This window comes from Acomys russatus, chromosome X (genome assembly GCF_903995435.1).
Source record: "Acomys russatus chromosome X, mAcoRus1.1, whole genome shotgun sequence".
Classification (NCBI taxonomy): Eukaryota; Metazoa; Chordata; class Mammalia; order Rodentia; family Muridae; genus Acomys; species Acomys russatus.
In genome coordinates, this window is record NC_067169.1 from 114,720,137 (window position 1) to 114,727,979 (window position 7,843).

Below are 7,843 nucleotides of genomic sequence, written 5' to 3' on the forward strand. Positions count from 1 at the left end.
ATACATGTGTGCTTATGTGTAATTTAACACAATCAATATATAATATGTTAATATTTGTACATATCAATATTTTCAGACAAGTTTATAGATTGAGGAGTCACATATATTTCTAAACCATTCCATTTAAGACTTATTTGATTCACTGTCTTCTGGTTTTATTGTCTTATATCTTCAGACTCTAACATCCTTTCACTCTTTCCAATTAATTTGTCTCAGTTGCTGCTATATTGCTATAAAGAGGCACCATGACAAAGTCACAGGGTGAGTCCATAAGCATTGTGGCCAGCAATATGACGATACTGAGGCAAGTGTGTTTTTGGAGAAGGAGCTGAGAAGTGGTATCGGATTCACAAGCAACCGGCAAAGAAAGAGACTAGGTCTGACATGGGCTTTTGAAAGCTCAATGTCCACAGCATTGACGCAGCTCTTTCAACAAGGTCATATTTCCTGATCCTTCCTAAACAGTTCACCAACTGGGAACCACAAACTTATACCTAAGAGTGTATGAGTATCATTCTCATTAAATATAATACAATATCTTTTTCAGGGCAGAGGATAATTTTCTCCAAAAAATTGTTTGAAAATACTTAATGGAGAAAAAGTGAAATAGCACACTAAGACATAAATGGAAATTCTTATGTGCACGAACATTTCTTTCAATTTAACTAAAATATAATTACCTAATTCCCCATTCCCTCCCTTTCTTCCCCCCAAACCCTCCTATATTCTCCCCTTCAGCCCATCCTATCTTCCCCCTTAACAACAAAGTTTCTGGAAAAAAATGGAAGAAAAACATATGAAATGTCTTGTAATTAAACCTACTTAAGTCTAAATTTGTAGAATTGAAAGAAATGGCACCATTTGACCCTTATTTCTGAGGATTACTTTTTGAACACATTTGCATTCTTTCAAAGGTACTCGCTTATTTACTAGAGCTGGAACTCTGTGACCTGACCTGTATACCTTGCAATCAAAATGCTCCAGATGTAATAATTGGATCCCAGGTTTAGTTTGCTGCACTTGTGTTACTAACTTACTTTCATTTTAAAAGAACCTCATAGAGTTGAAACTTCAAAGTGATAGTTCTTCTTCCAAGTGTTTAACCATTGTCATAATTATTGTAGTGTATAAGCATACATAAATATAATTGATAGTAAAAGTGTAAAATCCAATGTGAAGCTCCATGACTTCAGAATGGTTATTCCAACTATATAGAAACTGATTGCAATGTATAGAGAGTGCATCTGGTTCACTCACATCATAATGTTTTTTGTTTGTTTATTTGTTTTTTGAGACAGGGTTTCTCTGTGTAGCAGCTCTAGCTGTCCTGGATCTTGCTCTGTAGACCAGGCTGACCTCGAACTCATAGAGATCCGTGTGCCTCTGCCTCCCAAGTGTTGGGATTATGATATTTTTTTGGAAGGCCTTTACAGTAAAATTTTAATTAAAAGATTTCTTTTTGTATAGCATATTTTATTACATTATTCTTATACTTTTAAAGCATAATAATATGTAATTATAGATTATTCTTTTTCTTTTCATATTTTGCTCATTTAATACCACTCTTGCATGTTGTGAGGAGGCTGGGGAGATGACTCAGCAAGTAAAATGTTTGTTATACAAGAATTCAGGTCCTAAAGCTGAGTGTGGTGGTTCATGCCTTTAATCCTAGTACTCAGGAGGCAGAGGCAGGCAGGCAGGCAGATCACTGAGAATTTGAGGTCAGCCTAGGCTACAAAGGCTGTTCCAGGACAGCAAGGGGACACAGAAAAACCACATCTCAAAGAACAACAAAATAAAATAAAAAGCATAGATTCCTGCATTTAGATTCTAAGCATCCATGTTAAACAAAACAACAAAAAAGCCAGTGTATTGGCAATCATGTGTAATTGCAGCTTTGAGAAAATAGAGACAATTTCCCTGGGGCTTGGTGACCAGATAGTTTTGTTAAAGTAGTGAGCTTTAAGTTCAGCAAGAGACCCTGGAGATCAATAGAGGAAGATACTTAACAGTGACCCCTGAGTTCTACAGGTATGCACCATGTACAATAGGTATTCAACACACACACACACACACACACACACACACACGCGCACCACAAACACACACATAACTCACATATGTGCACATGCATATGAAAGTTTTCTCTTTTTGCTAAAGAGTTTCATGACATGAGAATAATGAAGTTCTAGAGTTTCCTATTTGCTCTTCCCCTGGTCAGATAAGACATACATTTAGATTTCCCCCTCCCCACAGGAATCTCTGTATATAATAGTTTTTAATTTACCTTTTGTTGGAAGCCTGCACCAGGGTCCACAGTGAGGAAGATTGTTCATGTAAATTGCTTCCCAACAGAATACATAACACTTTGAGGTCTGACCAGTACACGGTTTCTCACTATCGACTGCCTAGTTTTATGAAACAGGTAAAGTCACAAGCATACATTTAAATTAAACAACATAATATTCAACAACCATTGGATCAAAAATGAAATAATTAGTGGATTTTAAAATATTTGGAAAAAAATTAAAACAAACCACAAAACTTCACAAAATTTATGATATGCTACAAAATATTAAATTGAAAATATGTTGAAGTAAATGTAGCCACTGATAATAAAGAGTTAAAATTGTTTCACTAAATTTTTTTTTGAAAATTAACTTCAAAAACAAAAATGCGGATTTATAAAAATTCATATGACACAAGTGACTATAGTACAAAGGAAGACTGATAAAATAGAGAAATACTATTAAGTTGTACAACAAATAGAAATTTTGCAAGATAAGATAATGACAGAATCTGAAAGTTTACATTTAATTCATTCCTCAGCAATTAATAAAAATCAATAAACTGAACAAATTAATGAAAAACAGTAAACTTTTGATAAGCAAAATAACAATGTCCATTTAAAATGAAAATGGAAGAGTAAATATCACATATAAACATGTTTCTTTCAAATTTTCACTACTGATACACAAAGTATGAAATAGTCTTCTACATTTGTGTGCTACTTATTTGTAGGAGAAATTCTAAATTGCACACTTTTTTGCTTGGTGCTGGAAATCTAGGCTACAGAGGAAAACTGAGTTCCTTATTAATTTTCATACTCCCCCAATATTAAGACTACAAAATCTTCATTTAGAGCATCCTTGATGGGACACAGATTATGTGGAACAAATCACAACTTATTCTTCAATATTGCTTTATATACTACTTTAGTCACATCTAGGCCCTGAAATTATGAAACTAAACAAAAGGGAGCTATTAGGTGCCTGTTTTTACATTTGCTCTATAGAAATGATTAAAAAGTAACAGTAAACTTTTTAATGGTAAAGTGTATTCACTCAGAAGGGAAAATATGCACACTGGAGTTTTAGCCTTGATTTGGCAACAGAAGATTGACATATTCAGTATCTTGAACAGCTTAAACCTATAATTTTATGGACAGAACATGATGATTTATAATATTGTGGATAACCTATCAAAATGTCTTAAGAGCAAATGGCTTTCTGAAGGACTGCCAAGAACTTGGCTCTTTTCCAGTATCTGAAGATCTTCTTCATTTGTAGGAGAAAGAAACCGATGGCATATCATTAGGCTGAGTTAAAACCCACATTTAAATGCTGGAATAGAAGTGTAGAACATCTTTTTCTGAGCTAAATGAAAGAAGAGATTAGAATTGGGATCTATCTCTGACATCTTTCAAGTTGAAATATCCAGCCTACCAGCTGTTGAGTGTAATGTGCTTGTCAACTTCACAACTAATGGCACACTGATGATAGTTTTTATTGAGACATCTCTCCATTATTTCTGGGCCCCCATTTCATCTTAATATCACAATCTATCTGAAAGAGCCATCAAATATTGCCATTATTACTAGTACCCTATAATTGTGGGTTAGTATTTTCTAATTTTAAATACATAATGAATAAGAATGGAAACCATCCATGTAGCTGTCTACTGATAATTCAGATGTAGATGTCATGGTAAAAGAGCCATATTAATAGAATATAAATGTCAAGTGTGTATTAGTTATCTTACAAAAGAGAAATATAAATAATCAGAACTGATTTGTTTAACAGTCACTATGTGTGCTATGCACAAAGGAAACAAAGAAGAAAACAATGACTCTACAGAAAGGTTTGATGTGATTAAAAAATAGTTACAATCACTGAATAAGAGTCTTGCAATTGACATTAAGACTTAATACTGACTTAATGTGAAATGGGTAGAATATAGGGTGGAATGAAGATGAAATTAAAAATAAGAATCAGGAAGTTTTGTCTTACCATGACTGGTAACCTGGAATCCAAGAGAAGTTTCTTTTAACAGAAAGAGCATTTTATTTGATTATGTTAAATCTGAGTCTGTGAAAATCTGACAAAAATGCTTAAAACAATAGGGATTTATTTATATGAGATTGACGACTAGAAACATGATTTAGACAAAGTTTTTTAATGAATCAGAATATTTTTATAATGAAAGCTGTAGGCTTTATAGCAGCATCCAGGAAGTACAGGAATACTGCAGACCTCTAAGGAACAGCACCGCCAATCCAGACTACTATATACAGAAAAACTTTTAATAACCATGGATGGAGAAATCAAAATATTCAATGACAAAAATAAATTTAAGTAGAACCTCTCCATAAATCCAGCTCTACAGAATATAGTAAAAGGAAAACTCCAATGTACAGAGGCTAAATACACCCAGGAAAACAGAGAAAATACCTAACTTCACTTTATCAACCTTGAGTGGCCATTCTAATAGCTAATACAATAGACTTTCAACCAAAATTAGTCAAAAGAGACACTTCACACTCCTCAAAGGAAAATTCAACCAAGATGACATCATAATTCTGAAAATCTATACCCCTCAATACAGGGGCATCCACATTTGTAAAAGAAATATTAACAAAGTTTAAAATACCCCCTTTCTCCAAAGAATATATCATGAAACATAGCTAAACCAAGAAATAACTACATCAACAGATGTCATGAATCAAATGGACCAAACAGATATCTACAGAACTTTTCACCTTAACACAAAAGATTCTTCTCAGCATTCTCAACATCATATTAAATGGAGAGGCACTCAAAGAAATTCCACTAAAATCAAGAACTTGACAAGGTTGTCCACTCTCTCCATATCTCTTCAATATAGTACTTAAAGTTCTAGCTAGAATATAAGAAAACAAATGGAGATCAAGGGGATCCACATCAGAAAGAAAGAAGTCAATGTATTGCTATTTGCAGATGATATTATATATAAGTGACCCCTAAAATTTTACAACAGAACTCCTACAGCAGACAAACAACTTCAGAAAAGTTGCTGCATACAAGATTAATTTAAAAAAGCAGCAGCCCTACTGTATATAAGTTACAAATAGGCTGAGAAAAAAATTAGGCAAATGACACCTTTCATAATAGCCAGAAATAATATAAAATATTGTGGTATATCTCTAACCAAGCAAGTGAAAGACTTGCATTGAAAAAAAACTTCATATCTCTAAAGAAAGAAATTTAAGAAGACAACATAAGATGGAAAATCTCCCATGCCCATTGATTGGGAGCATCAACATAGTAAAAATGAGCGTCTTCCAAAAAGAAATCTACAGATTCAATGCAATCCCTATCAAAATACCTACACAATTCTTTACAGACCTAGAAATATCAATTATCAAGGTCATATGGAAAAACAAAACAACCCAGAATAGCTAAAATAATCCTGTACAATAAAAAAATCTTCTAGAAGAATCTCCATCTCAGATCTCAAGCTGTAGTATAAATCAACAGCAATAAAAATGGTATGGTACTGGCATAGATATAGGCTGGTTGACTAATGGAATTCAATTGAAGACCCAGAAATAAACCCACATACCTATGGTAACCTGATTTTTGACAAAGAATCTAAAACTAGACAATAGAAAAAAGATAACATCTTCAACAAATGGTGTTGGTCTAACTGGATGTCTACATGTAGAAAAATGCAAATAGATCCATATTCATCACCCTGCACAAACCTAAAGTGAAAGTGCACTAAAGACCTCAACATAAAACCAGATACACTAAACTTGTTAGGAGAAAAAGTGGAGAGGAGCCTTGAACTCATTGGCACAGGGAGACAACTTCCTGAACAGAACAACAATACCTCATACTCTCAGATCAACAATTAATAAATGGGATCTCAGCCAGATATTCTCTCTAGTTCATGGGAACTGGCTGGGGACTGGGGAGAGGCAAAGAGCTGCAGTTCCAGGGTGGAGGGTCACGTTAGGCCTCAGGATGTCTGGGAAGGAAGTGGCCTGCAGCAGTTGAAGAGGATCCACCTTCATTCAGCTAAAAGTGCCTCAAGAACAGTTGTTGCTGGCTTGGAGGTGCAGTGTATGTCCCAGCACCTCTGGAGGCTGGAGCAAGATCAAAAGTGCAAGCCTATTTGGGCTCCTTAGCAAGTTCACAGGCAGAACCTAGATAGTGATTTCCTACGAAGAAAATAATGAGCTGTATATTTGTTGTTCTTTAAGTGTTCGGATTCAAAGATGTATAGGTTTGTTGCCAAGGCCAAAGAAGACGATAACCCCTCATGTCCCAGTTCGTATGCCAATTGGAAACTTGGCTTCCAGTTTTACAAACAACAGAAATCAACAGAGTTCTTCTTTTGGCAGTGTCTCAACAAACTCAAACTTCCAAGGGCCTGCTAGAAGACTCAAACATGGGGAACTTTAAGCAGATGAACATTCAGGTTCAGATGGACAGCACATCATCAGCCTGTGGCAGTCCTCTCATTAGGACTAAATTTACAAGTACAGATTCTTCCATTGAATAGTCTGCTAGACCAAGAGGCACTGAAGAACAGTATCCTGATGCAGTGAATAGAGAAGACAGACCTTCTATACCTACAATTCTGGGTTATGAAGTTATGGAAGAGTGAACCTAATTTATCATATGTACTATACTAGTAAAAATAATCCTGGAAGAAAGCTGCATAGTTTTCAGAAGATATACTGACTTCTCTAGGGTTAATGACAAATTAAAAGAGATGTTTCTAGGCTTTCGATTAGCACTTCCTCCAAAGTGTTGGCTTAAAGATAATTACAATGCAGATATTTTAGAAGATAGACAATTAGAATTAGAAGCATTTCTTCAAAAATTTGTAGCTCACAAGGACATTGCTAACTGCCTTTCAGTTAGAGAATTTATTTGTCTGGATGATTCACCAGAACCCTTTGATAGCCTAGAAGAAAGCAGGGCTTTCTGTGAGCCTTTGGAAGAGACTAACTACCATTTACAGAGAGAGCTGCTTGAAAAGCAGAAAGAAGTGGAATCCCTGAAGAAACTTCTTGGGGAGAAGCAACACCATATAGGCACATTAGAGAGCAGACTCAGAGCTGAAAATAAGCCACACTTCAATTCTAGAGAAGCCGGAAGTACAATAGCCGACATAGAAGGTGCACAGTTGGCATATAATGCTGAAGATGACTAACAGTTCGTCCATTTTGTTATTTCAGCAGATTTTCAGCAGAGTGGCAAATATTACCCTAAATGACTACAACAGAAGAGAACAAGAAAGCACGTGTATAAAGTTTACATAAAGTTTTTAAAAAATGATCACAATAAGAACTATATTCACTGCTACTTCTAACAGTGTTTTACCCATCATTGCATTTACTACACTGAAGGATAAAAACCTAGTTAGAATTGTTATCAGGGCCCATATTCTTAAATAAATTACATAAACTAAGAAAAAATGGTATCTCATGAAACTGAAAAGTTTCTGTAAGGCAAAGGACACTGTTAACTGAACTACAGACTGGGAGAAGATCTGCACCAAGCCTACATCTGAC

General features: G+C 34.9%; 1 pseudogene; it reads left to right on the forward strand.

Moving 5' to 3' along the window:
* The first annotated feature begins 245 nt into the window (after positions 1–245).
* LOC127185487 (sorting nexin-16-like) lies at positions 246–7,482 on the forward strand (annotated as a pseudogene).
* Positions 7,483–7,843: the final 361 nt, after the last annotated feature.